Raw genomic sequence first — 14,546 nt, forward strand, 5'->3', positions numbered from 1 at the left:
TATTATTTTATATTCATTTGAAATATTAAAAAAACTTCTCGCTTTAAAGTAACCATGATATGAGTTATAAATGCAATAAAATTTTATACAAAAAATAATATTTATTTGTTGATGAATAATATAAAAGGTTTACATTTCTAAATAACATATATTTATATATGGTGTGTAAAAAAAAAGAAAAGAAGAAAAATAATTTATATTTTTAATATAAAAAGGCAACCGCACACAGTGTTCCCAAGCGGTCACCCATCCAAGTACTGACTGTGCCCAATGTTGCTTAACTTCGGTGATCGGACGAGAACCGGTGTTTTCAACGTGGTATGGCTGTTGCCAGTAATAAATGAAAATTTTTACAAATATATATTTTTCATAAATATCATTAATATTAAAGTATATTATTAAAATTTTCAATGAAGTAATCAATTTAAATATATACTTATTTATTATACCATATATTTTAAATAAAAATGCAACCGCACACAGTATTCTCAAGTGGCCACCCATCCGTGGTACTGACTGTGGCAAATGTTTCTAAACTATTATTTTATAAAATATTTATACAAAAAATAATTTACTCTTATCAAATATTAATTTGTGGCCTGTATTAAGGCCTATGTTATTTTCATTTTTTAGCAAAAATAATGAAATATTTCAATATATTATTAAAGTAACAGATCATTTCTTTTTTGGTGCTGCTTTTTTAATTTTTGTAGGAGATGATTTGGCAACAGAAGCTTTCTTAGCTTTTGGTGCTTTCGGTTTACGAGCAGGGCTACTTTTGGCAGCGGATTTTGTACTTTTTGCTGGTTTTGCTTTAACTGGTGCTTTTTTTGATGCCGCTGATGATTTTGCAGTAACTTTTTTAGCAGCAGTTGATGATGATGGAGTCGCTTTTTTTGCTTTAGGCTTTTTGGCTGCCAATGATGTAGTTGTGGCTTTCTTTTCTTTTGGTGCCCGTTTACTTTTAGCACTCTTTGCTGAACCTTTTGCTCCACTTTCTTTTTTGGATACTTTTGATTTAGCTGAAGAATTAGATGAAGCGGAAGCAGCCAATTTGAATGAACCAGATGCACCTTTACCTTTAGTTTGTACCAAGGCTCCCTCAGTTACAGCAGCTTTTAAATATTTTTTAATAAATGGTGAAATTTTATCAGAATCCACTTTATAATTTGCAGCTAAATATTTTTTAATTGCTTGTAATGATGAACCACCACGTTCTTTTAAATTTTTAATTGCGTTAACAACCATTTCTGATGTACGTGGATGTGTTGGTTTTGAATGTTGTTTTGTACGTTTAGCACCAGAAGCTGTTGCTTTTTTTGTTGGTGTTGTAGAAGCAGCAGTAACCGCAGTTGCTGCAACAGCTGTAGAATTTTCTTCGGCCATATTTTTTACTTTATAAAAATAATGTATTTATTATAAATATTTAAATGATAAAATATAATAATTCTATCAAATAAAAAATAAAGGTTTTCAATTATATCATTATTCACAATAATATAAGTCCCTATGTAAGTCAAAGTACCATGTAGAAAACACATAAAAATTAAATAGTATTTCTAATTTACTGTCGTAGTAAACATGATTTATTTTTTCAATTTCTATAATATATAAAATAATAAATTATAAATTTAATAATAATATTTATTTTATAAATTAAAATATATTTAATTTTTTTATTAACAATTATTAATAAACATAGTAGTTTAATATTAATTATTTCAATCATACAAAACAATAATATTTTTAAGGTAAACTTAAAAAGTATATATTTTTATTTTTTATTTAATATCGATTTATTATAAATTATTAGTATATAAATAATTAAAAAATTTAATATATAAATATATATATTATAGTATAAGATTTCATTTTTAGAAAAACTTTTTTTGTCAATAATGAAAACGTATTATTATGAAATGTGTTAATCGAACATTGACAAAATATATTTCATTAGAAAATACTTTTATTTATGCATTAATATCAATAATTAACTATTAAATTAATTTTTTCATAATTATATAAAGAAATTTTATACTGATATAAGTATTTATATATTATAATATTTATTTTAAATATAAAAAAATTTATGACAAAATATATTATTAGAGTATTTGTTGAGATTAATATAAGATTATTTTAAATAAGAATTAATTTATATAATTATTAAAATATTATTAATTTTATGTTATGTAATTTTAATAAAAATAAATAATAATAATAAATATAAAAATTTTTTAACAATTTAAATTTTATATGATCTAAATAATTTTGTTAAGTACGATATGAGAAATCATTGTAAGCTTCGTTAAGAAACTTTGTAATATAAAATAATAATAATAATATTAAATATATAAATAAATAAAATAAATTTGATACATATTTTTGGTTCATTCTGTGTATAAATCAAAGGATACCGAATAATTGGTAACGGATGCGATATATTATAGTATCGAGTATTAAAACATAATATATAAATTTATCTTGTTATTCAAATTTTTTGTTACTTAACTTATGTATTTAGAAAATTTATAATATTATTTATATAATTGACATAAAATCTTATAAATTGAAATTTTATTAATATGTATCAAAAGAAGAGAGTAACGTATTGATATAATATCAAAGGATACTGATTATTTAAATAACGAATACGTCATATATTGTTTGTGTAACAAAGTTCACTTGGCCATCTAGTTGAAAATAACATTTTCAATAGAAAGTTTATATGCTTTTTTTTTTCTTTAATTATTAAAAAAATAAATTGAAATTTAATTCAATCAAATTTTATAATAATTTTTAAAAAATTTTTCCTTTTAAAAAATATTTTGTGATGTTGTGATAATATGTATTAATACAAGTGCATCCTGATACTTTTATCTCTAGTAAAGGTATGAGTATCATGAACAGTTTTGTTATCTAATGATATTATTTTGATAATATTTTGTGTATATTCTTATAATATTTTGTCTAAATATCATCATAATACAATATTATTTTGATAATATTTTATGAATATTCTTATAATATGTTACCTAAATGTCATCATAATATGATGAATTATTTCCATAATAACATATAAAAAAGAAAAAAAAAAAAAAGAATCATTAATTTATAATTATTTAAATTGATTCTTTAAAAAAATATTATAATATATTATTTATAAAAATAATTTTTACTCTTATTTTAAATAAATTTGTGGCCTTTTATTAAAAGGCCTATGATCGATGTATTATTATTATAAAAATTAATGCAATGTTTTTAATTTATGCTTTCTTTTCAGTTTTCTTTGGTAATAACACTGCTTGAATGTTTGGTAATACACCACCTTGAGCAATTGTTACACCAGATAATAATTTATTTAATTCTTCATCATTACGAATTGCCAATTGTAAATGACGTGGAATGATACGTGTTTTTTTGTTATCACGGGCAGCATTACCAGCTAACTCGAGAACTTCTGCAGCCAAATATTCCATAACAGCAGCCAAATATACTGGGGCACCAGCACCTACTCGTTCAGCATAATTTCCTTTTCGTAATAATCTGTGAATTCTTCCAACAGGAAATTGTAATCCTGCTCGGCTTGATCTTGACTTTGCCTTTCCCTTTACTTTACCACCTTTACCTCGTCCAGACATAGCGAATAAATTTATTTAATTAATATTTTTTTTTGTAAATATAATCACACAGATGTGTACGTTACGGGGATTGTAACATAAATGTTTAAAATGTTATTTGGGTATTTTAATTTATAATATTTATAAAATATAAAACTTTAAAAATAAACCAATCACCTTATAGTATTATTTTCAGCCAATCAGAGAGTAGTATTCATTTTTATTGTTATATCCATCTTCGCGTATATAATACGCTAGTTGTATACACGACACGCTCATACATATACTGACTGGTGTTCTGTAACTATCTGTGTATATTAATTGTTTGTAACAATGCCACCAAAAACAAGTGGAAAAGCAGCAAAAAAAGCTGGCAAAGCTCAAAAAAATATATCAAAGAGTGATAAGAAAAAGAAGAGGAAGCGCAAGGAATCATATGCAATTTACATTTACAAAGTATTAAAACAAGTGCATCCTGATACTGGTATCTCTAGTAAAGCTATGAGTATCATGAACAGTTTTGTTAATGATATTTTTGAACGTATTGCTGCTGAAGCATCACGTTTAGCACATTATAATAAACGTTCAACAATCACAAGTCGGGAAATTCAAACCGCAGTTCGATTATTATTACCTGGTGAATTGGCAAAGCACGCTGTTAGTGAAGGTACTAAAGCTGTTACAAAATATACAAGTTCAAAATAAATAAATCGAAAATATTATTTAATTGATAACATAAAAATACATCAACATATAAAAACGGCTCTCTTTTTAAGAGAGCCATCAAATTTTTTAAATAAGAGTAAATTATTTTTATATATACAAAAAAATTAAATAAACAATTATTAATATCATATTTAATATAAAATTTTATATATTAATAGCTTGAATATATCTATTATTAGTATATCAATATTATTAATTTTAAATATAATAAAGGATATCGCGGAATATATATCGTAAATCAGTGTAATGCAAATGCATTACATTACCTTTATTATTTTCATTTTACATTTACTACTTGTTTATGTACGCTTATAATTATTAGAAAAATATTTTTAATAATTTTAAAAAATAAATGAAATAATAAAAATTTAATAATAAATTATTTATTGAAAGTATAAAAAATGGTATAGCAAAATCTTTATTTTCTTTGATTAAGGCGAAATGTTTTATTAGTTATAAATTCGATAATCTCCTATCGATACTTGTTACTCTTAACTTGTATATATAAAAAATATAATAGTATATTAATTTATAATAAAATTTTTTCAAAAATTCAATAAGTTATTGTAAAATAAAATAGATAATATACAAATTATAATTTATTATTGCAGATATATTACAATAAAAAAAAAAAATAAAAATATTTGGTAATGTATGTTATAAACAAAATAATTTGTTGTAAACAAATTATATAATATGTTATATTTATTAACAAATTTATTTACTCTTATATAAATAAAATTAGTGGCTTCCCAAAAAGGAAAGCCTGTTTAAATTTATCGGATGTATTAAATATTCTTTAATAAATTTACTAAATATTTTAAGTAAATTATTATATTTTCTTAACCTCCAAAACCATACAAAGTACGACCTTGTCGTTTTAATGCATATACAACATCCATAGCTGTAACTGTTTTACGTTTTGCGTGTTCAGTATATGTAACAGCATCCCGAATAACATTTTCAAGGAATACTTTAAGTACACCACGTGTTTCTTCATAAATTAAACCAGAGATACGTTTTACTCCACCTCGTCGTGCTAAACGACGAATTGCAGGTTTTGTAATACCTTGGATATTATCACGCAAAACTTTTCTATGACGTTTTGCACCCCCTTTTCCAAGACCCTTTCCACCTTTTCCTCTGCCAGTCATTTTAATAAAAAATTATTTACAATATTTTAACGAACGGATAACACGTGTGTTAACCTCACAAGTATTGTAATGTATGTGAGCGCCGGTACAATTGTGCCTTTTTATATAAAGCATTAAAGATTTTTTAAGCCACGCCTATACAATTTGATTAGTCCATACTCTGATAGCTATCCAATAGGATATGACAACAAAAATTTTGAAATTTCATATAAATATAAATACAACACATTTATTTCGCATTTAAACATTTGACTTTGTAGTATCAAATTGTCGAATATAATTTTTAAAATTGTGTGTTTTTTTGTAAAAACATTATTATTTGAAAATGGCTAGAACCAAGCAAACTGCACGTAAATCAACTGGTGGTAAAGCACCAAGAAAACAATTAGCAACGAAAGCTGCACGTAAAAGTGCACCAGCAACTGGTGGAGTAAAAAAACCACACAGATATCGTCCTGGTACAGTAGCTTTACGAGAAATTCGTCGTTATCAAAAAAGTACTGAATTGTTAATTCGTAAATTACCATTCCAACGTTTAGTACGTGAAATTGCACAAGATTTTAAAACCGATTTACGTTTTCAAAGTTCAGCTGTTATGGCATTACAAGAAGCTAGTGAAGCCTATTTAGTAGGTTTATTTGAAGATACCAATTTATGCGCAATTCATGCAAAGCGTGTTACAATTATGCCTAAGGATATACAATTGGCAAGACGTATTCGTGGAGAACGTGCATAAGCGTTTTAAATGACAATTTAAAAAAAAAAAAACAAATAAGAAATATTTTCGGTCCTATATATAGGACCAACATATATTATTAAATAAGAGTATATTATTTTTATTAAAAAATATATATATATATATATATATATATATATATATATATATATATAAATATAAATTATTGAAATAAAATTAAACATTATTAAAATTTTGTTATAATTATAAGCGATTGCTATTTCTAAAAATAAATAAATTTCATAAAATTTATATTATTTTATATTCATTTGAAATATTAAAAAAACTTCTCGCTTTAAAGTAACCATGATATGAGTTATAAATGCAATAAAATTTTATACAAAAAATAATATTTATTTGTTGATGAATAATATAAAAGGTTTACATTTCTAAATAACATATATTTATATATGGTGTGTAAAAAAAAAGAAAAGAAGAAAAATAATTTATATTTTTAATATAAAAAGGCAACCGCACACAGTGTTCCCAAGCGGTCACCCATCCAAGTACTGACTGTGCCCAATGTTGCTTAACTTCGGTGATCGGACGAGAACCGGTGTTTTCAACGTGGTATGGCTGTTGCCAGTAATAAATGAAAATTTTTACAAATATATATTTTTCATAAATATCATTAATATTAAAGTATATTATTAAAATTTTCAATGAAGTAATCAATTTAAATATATACTTATTTATTATACCATATATTTTAAATAAAAATGCAACCGCACACAGTATTCTCAAGTGGCCACCCATCCGTGGTACTGACTGTGGCAAATGTTTCTAAACTATTATTTTATAAAATATTTATACAAAAAATAATTTACTCTTATCAAATATTAATTTGTGGCCTGTATTAAGGCCTATGTTATTTTCATTTTTTAGCAAAAATAATGAAATATTTCAATATATTATTAAAGTAACAGATCATTTCTTTTTTGGTGCTGCTTTTTTAATTTTTGTAGGAGATGATTTGGCAACAGAAGCTTTCTTAGCTTTTGGTGCTTTCGGTTTACGAGCAGGGCTACTTTTGGCAGCGGATTTTGTACTTTTTGCTGGTTTTGCTTTAACTGGTGCTTTTTTTGATGCCGCTGATGATTTTGCAGTAACTTTTTTAGCAGCAGTTGATGATGATGGAGTCGCTTTTTTTGCTTTAGGCTTTTTGGCTGCCAATGATGTAGTTGTGGCTTTCTTTTCTTTTGGTGCCCGTTTACTTTTAGCACTCTTTGCTGAACCTTTTGCTCCACTTTCTTTTTTGGATACTTTTGATTTAGCTGAAGAATTAGATGAAGCGGAAGCAGCCAATTTGAATGAACCAGATGCACCTTTACCTTTAGTTTGTACCAAGGCTCCCTCAGTTACAGCAGCTTTTAAATATTTTTTAATAAATGGTGAAATTTTATCAGAATCCACTTTATAATTTGCAGCTAAATATTTTTTAATTGCTTGTAATGATGAACCACCACGTTCTTTTAAATTTTTAATTGCGTTAACAACCATTTCTGATGTACGTGGATGTGTTGGTTTTGAATGTTGTTTTGTACGTTTAGCACCAGAAGCTGTTGCTTTTTTTGTTGGTGTTGTAGAAGCAGCAGTAACCGCAGTTGCTGCAACAGCTGTAGAATTTTCTTCGGCCATATTTTTTACTTTATAAAAATAATGTATTTATTATAAATATTTAAATGATAAAATATAATAATTCTATCAAATAAAAAATAAAGGTTTTCAATTATATCATTATTCACAATAATATAAGTCCCTATGTAAGTCAAAGTACCATGTAGAAAACACATAAAAATTAAATAGTATTTCTAATTTACTGTCGTAGTAAACATGATTTATTTTTTCAATTTCTATAATATATAAAATAATAAATTATAAATTTAATAATAATATTTATTTTATAAATTAAAATATATTTAATTTTTTTATTAACAATTATTAATAAACATAGTTTAATATTAATTATTTCAATCATACAAAACAATAATATTTTTAAGGTAAACTTAAAAAGTATATATTTTTATTTTTTATTTAATATCGATTTATTATAAATTATTAGTATATAAATAATTAAAAAATTTAATATATAAATATATATATTATAGTATAAGATTTCATTTTTAGAAAAACTTTTTTTGTCAATAATGAAAACGTATTATTATGAAATGTGTTAATCGAACATTGACAAAATATATTTCATTAGAAAATACTTTTATTTATGCATTAATATCAATAATTAACTATTAAATTAATTTTTTCATAATTATATAAAGAAATTTTATACTGATATAAGTATTTATATATTATAATATTTATTTTAAATATAAAAAAATTTATGACAAAATATATTATTAGAGTATTTGTTGAGATTAATATAAGATTATTTTAAATAAGAATTAATTTATATAATTATTAAAATATTATTAATTTTATGTTATGTAATTTTAATAAAAATAAATAATAATAATAAATATAAAAATTTTTTAACAATTTAAATTTTATATGATCTAAATAATTTTGTTAAGTACGATATGAGAAATCATTGTAAGCTTCGTTAAGAAACTTTGTAATATAAAATAATAATAATAATATTAAATATATAAATAAATAAAATAAATTTGATACATATTTTTGGTTCATTCTGTGTATAAATCAAAGGATACCGAATAATTGGTAACGGATGCGATATATTATAGTATCGAGTATTAAAACATAATATATAAATTTATCTTGTTATTCAAATTTTTTGTTACTTAACTTATGTATTTAGAAAATTTATAATATTATTTATATAATTGACATAAAATCTTATAAATTGAAATTTTATTAATATGTATCAAAAGAAGAGAGTAACGTATTGATATAATATCAAAGGATACTGATTATTTAAATAACGAATACGTCATATATTGTTTGTGTAACAAAGTTCACTTGGCCATCTAGTTGAAAATAACATTTTCAATAGAAAGTTTATATGCTTTTTTTTTTCTTTAATTATTAAAAAAATAAATTGAAATTTAATTCAATCAAATTTTATAATAATTTTTAAAAAATTTTTCCTTTTAAAAAAATTTTGTGATGTTGTGATAATATGTATTAATACAAGTGCATCCTGATACTTTTATCTCTAGTAAAGGTATGAGTATCATGAACAGTTTTGTTATCTAATGATATTATTTTGATAATATTTTGTGTATATTCTTATAATATTTTGTCTAAATATCATCATAATACAATATTATTTTGATAATATTTTATGAATATTCTTATAATATGTTACCTAAATGTCATCATAATATGATGAATTATTTCCATAATAACATATAAAAAAGAAAAAAAAAAAAAAGAATCATTAATTTATAATTATTTAAATTGATTCTTTAAAAAAATATTATAATATATTATTTATAAAAATAATTTTTACTCTTATTTTAAATAAATTTGTGGCCTTTTATTAAAAGGCCTATGATCGATGTATTATTATTATAAAAATTAATGCAATGTTTTTAATTTATGCTTTCTTTTCAGTTTTCTTTGGTAATAACACTGCTTGAATGTTTGGTAATACACCACCTTGAGCAATTGTTACACCAGATAATAATTTATTTAATTCTTCATCATTACGAATTGCCAATTGTAAATGACGTGGAATGATACGTGTTTTTTTGTTATCACGGGCAGCATTACCAGCTAACTCGAGAACTTCTGCAGCCAAATATTCCATAACAGCAGCCAAATATACTGGGGCACCAGCACCTACTCGTTCAGCATAATTTCCTTTTCGTAATAATCTGTGAATTCTTCCAACAGGAAATTGTAATCCTGCTCGGCTTGATCTTGACTTTGCCTTTCCCTTTACTTTACCACCTTTACCTCGTCCAGACATAGCGAATAAATTTATTTAATTAATATTTTTTTTTGTAAATATAATCACACAGATGTGTACGTTACGGGGATTGTAACATAAATGTTTAAAATGTTATTTGGGTATTTTAATTTATAATATTTATAAAATATAAAACTTTAAAAATAAACCAATCACCTTATAGTATTATTTTCAGCCAATCAGAGAGTAGTATTCATTTTTATTGTTATATCCATCTTCGCGTATATAATACGCTAGTTGTATACACGACACGCTCATACATATACTGACTGGTGTTCTGTAACTATCTGTGTATATTAATTGTTTGTAACAATGCCACCAAAAACAAGTGGAAAAGCAGCAAAAAAAGCTGGCAAAGCTCAAAAAAATATATCAAAGAGTGATAAGAAAAAGAAGAGGAAGCGCAAGGAATCATATGCAATTTACATTTACAAAGTATTAAAACAAGTGCATCCTGATACTGGTATCTCTAGTAAAGCTATGAGTATCATGAACAGTTTTGTTAATGATATTTTTGAACGTATTGCTGCTGAAGCATCACGTTTAGCACATTATAATAAACGTTCAACAATCACAAGTCGGGAAATTCAAACCGCAGTTCGATTATTATTACCTGGTGAATTGGCAAAGCACGCTGTTAGTGAAGGTACTAAAGCTGTTACAAAATATACAAGTTCAAAATAAATAAATCGAAAATATTATTTAATTGATAACATAAAAATACATCAACATATAAAAACGGCTCTCTTTTTAAGAGAGCCATCAAATTTTTTAAATAAGAGTAAATTATTTTTATATATACAAAAAAATTAAATAAACAATTATTAATATCATATTTAATATAAAATTTTATATATTAATAGCTTGAATATATCTATTATTAGTATATCAATATTATTAATTTTAAATATAATAAAGGATATCGCGGAATATATATCGTAAATCAGTGTAATGCAAATGCATTACATTACCTTTATTATTTTCATTTTACATTTACTACTTGTTTATGTACGCTTATAATTATTAGAAAAATATTTTTAATAATTTTAAAAAATAAATGAAATAATAAAAATTTAATAATAAATTATTTATTGAAAGTATAAAAAATGGTATAGCAAAATCTTTATTTTCTTTGATTAAGGCGAAATGTTTTATTAGTTATAAATTCGATAATCTCCTATCGATACTTGTTACTCTTAACTTGTATATATAAAAAATATAATAGTATATTAATTTATAATAAAATTTTTTCAAAAATTCAATAAGTTATTGTAAAATAAAATAGATAATATACAAATTATAATTTATTATTGCAGATATATTACAATAAAAAAAAAAAATAAAAATATTTGGTAATGTATGTTATAAACAAAATAATTTGTTGTAAACAAATTATATAATATGTTATATTTATTAACAAATTTATTTACTCTTATATAAATAAAATTAGTGGCTTCCCAAAAAGGAAAGCCTGTTTAAATTTATCGGATGTATTAAATATTCTTTAATAAATTTACTAAATATTTTAAGTAAATTATTATATTTTCTTAACCTCCAAAACCATACAAAGTACGACCTTGTCGTTTTAATGCATATACAACATCCATAGCTGTAACTGTTTTACGTTTTGCGTGTTCAGTATATGTAACAGCATCCCGAATAACATTTTCAAGGAATACTTTAAGTACACCACGTGTTTCTTCATAAATTAAACCAGAGATACGTTTTACTCCACCTCGTCGTGCTAAACGACGAATTGCAGGTTTTGTAATACCTTGGATATTATCACGCAAAACTTTTCTATGACGTTTTGCACCCCCTTTTCCAAGACCCTTTCCACCTTTTCCTCTGCCAGTCATTTTAATAAAAAATTATTTACAATATTTTAACGAACGGATAACACGTGTGTTAACCTCACAAGTATTGTAATGTATGTGAGCGCCGGTACAATTGTGCCTTTTTATATAAAGCATTAAAGATTTTTTAAGCCACGCCTATACAATTTGATTAGTCCATACTCTGATAGCTATCCAATAGGATATGACAACAAAAATTTTGAAATTTCATATAAATATAAATACAACACATTTATTTCGCATTTAAACATTTGACTTTGTAGTATCAAATTGTCGAATATAATTTTTAAAATTGTGTGTTTTTTTGTAAAAACATTATTATTTGAAAATGGCTAGAACCAAGCAAACTGCACGTAAATCAACTGGTGGTAAAGCACCAAGAAAACAATTAGCAACGAAAGCTGCACGTAAAAGTGCACCAGCAACTGGTGGAGTAAAAAAAACCACACAGATATCGTCCTGGTACAGTAGCTTTACGAGAAATTCGTCGTTATCAAAAAAGTACTGAATTGTTAATTCGTAAATTACCATTCCAACGTTTAGTACGTGAAATTGCACAAGATTTTAAAACCGATTTACGTTTTCAAAGTTCAGCTGTTATGGCATTACAAGAAGCTAGTGAAGCCTATTTAGTAGGTTTATTTGAAGATACCAATTTATGCGCAATTCATGCAAAGCGTGTTACAATTATGCCTAAGGATATACAATTGGCAAGACGTATTCGTGGAGAACGTGCATAAGCGTTTTAAATGACAATTTAAAAAAAAAAAAAACAAATAAGAAATATTTTCGGTCCTATATATAGGACCAACATATATTATTAAATAAGAGTATATTATTTTTATTAAAAAAATATATATATATATATATATATATATATATATATATATATATATATATAAATATAAATTATTGAAATAAAATTAAACATTATTAAAATTTTGTTATAATTATAAGCGATTGCTATTTCTAAAAATAAATAAATTTCATAAAATTTATATTATTTTATATTCATTTGAAATATTAAAAAAACTTCTCGCTTTAAAGTAACCATGATATGAGTTATAAATGCAATAAAATTTTATACAAAAAATAATATTTATTTGTTGATGAATAATATAAAAGGTTTACATTTCTAAATAACATATATTTATATATGGTGTGTAAAAAAAAAGAAAAGAAGAAAAATAATTTATATTTTTAATATAAAAAGGCAACCGCACACAGTGTTCCCAAGCGGTCACCCATCCAAGTACTGACTGTGCCCAATGTTGCTTAACTTCGGTGATCGGACGAGAACCGGTGTTTTCAACGTGGTATGGCTGTTGCCAGTAATAAATGAAAATTTTTACAAATATATATTTTTCATAAATATCATTAATATTAAAGTATATTATTAAAATTTTCAATGAAGTAATCAATTTAAATATATACTTATTTATTATACCATATATTTTAAATAAAAATGCAACCGCACACAGTATTCTCAAGTGGCCACCCATCCGTGGTACTGACTGTGGCAAATGTTTCTAAACTATTATTTTATAAAATATTTATACAAAAAATAATTTACTCTTATCAAATATTAATTTGTGGCCTGTATTAAGGCCTATGTTATTTTCATTTTTTAGCAAAAATAATGAAATATTTCAATATATTATTAAAGTAACAGATCATTTCTTTTTTGGTGCTGCTTTTTTAATTTTTGTAGGAGATGATTTGGCAACAGAAGCTTTCTTAGCTTTTGGTGCTTTCGGTTTACGAGCAGGGCTACTTTTGGCAGCGGATTTTGTACTTTTTGCTGGTTTTGCTTTAACTGGTGCTTTTTTTGATGCCGCTGATGATTTTGCAGTAACTTTTTTAGCAGCAGTTGATGATGATGGAGTCGCTTTTTTTGCTTTAGGCTTTTTGGCTGCCAATGATGTAGTTGTGGCTTTCTTTTCTTTTGGTGCCCGTTTACTTTTAGCACTCTTTGCTGAACCTTTTGCTCCACTTTCTTTTTTGGATACTTTTGATTTAGCTGAAGAATTAGATGAAGCGGAAGCAGCCAATTTGAATGAACCAGATGCACCTTTACCTTTAGTTTGTACCAAGGCTCCCTCAGTTACAGCAGCTTTTAAATATTTTTTAATAAATGGTGAAATTTTATCAGAATCCACTTTATAATTTGCAGCTAAATATTTTTTAATTGCTTGTAATGATGAACCACCACGTTCTTTTAAATTTTTAATTGCGTTAACAACCATTTCTGATGTACGTGGATGTGTTGGTTTTGAATGTTGTTTTGTACGTTTAGCACCAGAAGCTGTTGCTTTTTTTGTTGGTGTTGTAGAAGCAGCAGTAACCGCAGTTGCTGCAACAGCTGTAGAATTTTCTTCGGCCATATTTTTTACTTTATAAAAATAATGTATTTATTATAAATATTTAAATGATAAAATATAATAATTCTATCAAATAAAAAATAAAGGTTTTCAATTATATCATTATTCACAATAATATAAGTCCCTATGTAAGTCAAAGTACCATGTAGAAAACACATAAAAATTAAATAGTATTTCTAATTTA

The 14,546-nt window shown here is 24.6% G+C and overlaps 3 non-coding genes across 3 annotated transcripts; all 3 read right to left on the reverse strand.

Moving 5' to 3' along the window:
* Positions 1–213: 213 nt before the first annotated feature.
* LOC123303773 lies at positions 214–332 on the reverse strand. The gene has a single exon (XR_006535860.1). It is a non-coding gene; the product is annotated as a 5S ribosomal RNA (ribosomal RNA).
* Positions 333–6,701: 6,369 nt separating this feature from the next.
* LOC123303774 lies at positions 6,702–6,820 on the reverse strand. Its single transcript, XR_006535861.1, has one exon. It is a non-coding gene; the product is annotated as a 5S ribosomal RNA (ribosomal RNA).
* Positions 6,821–13,192: 6,372 nt separating this feature from the next.
* Positions 13,193–13,311, reverse strand: LOC123303775. The gene has a single exon (XR_006535862.1). It is a non-coding gene; the product is annotated as a 5S ribosomal RNA (ribosomal RNA).
* Positions 13,312–14,546: the final 1,235 nt, after the last annotated feature.

This window comes from Chrysoperla carnea (genome assembly GCF_905475395.1).
Source record: "Chrysoperla carnea chromosome X unlocalized genomic scaffold, inChrCarn1.1 SUPER_X_unloc_135, whole genome shotgun sequence".
Lineage (NCBI taxonomy): Eukaryota > Metazoa > Arthropoda > Insecta > Neuroptera > Chrysopidae > Chrysoperla > Chrysoperla carnea.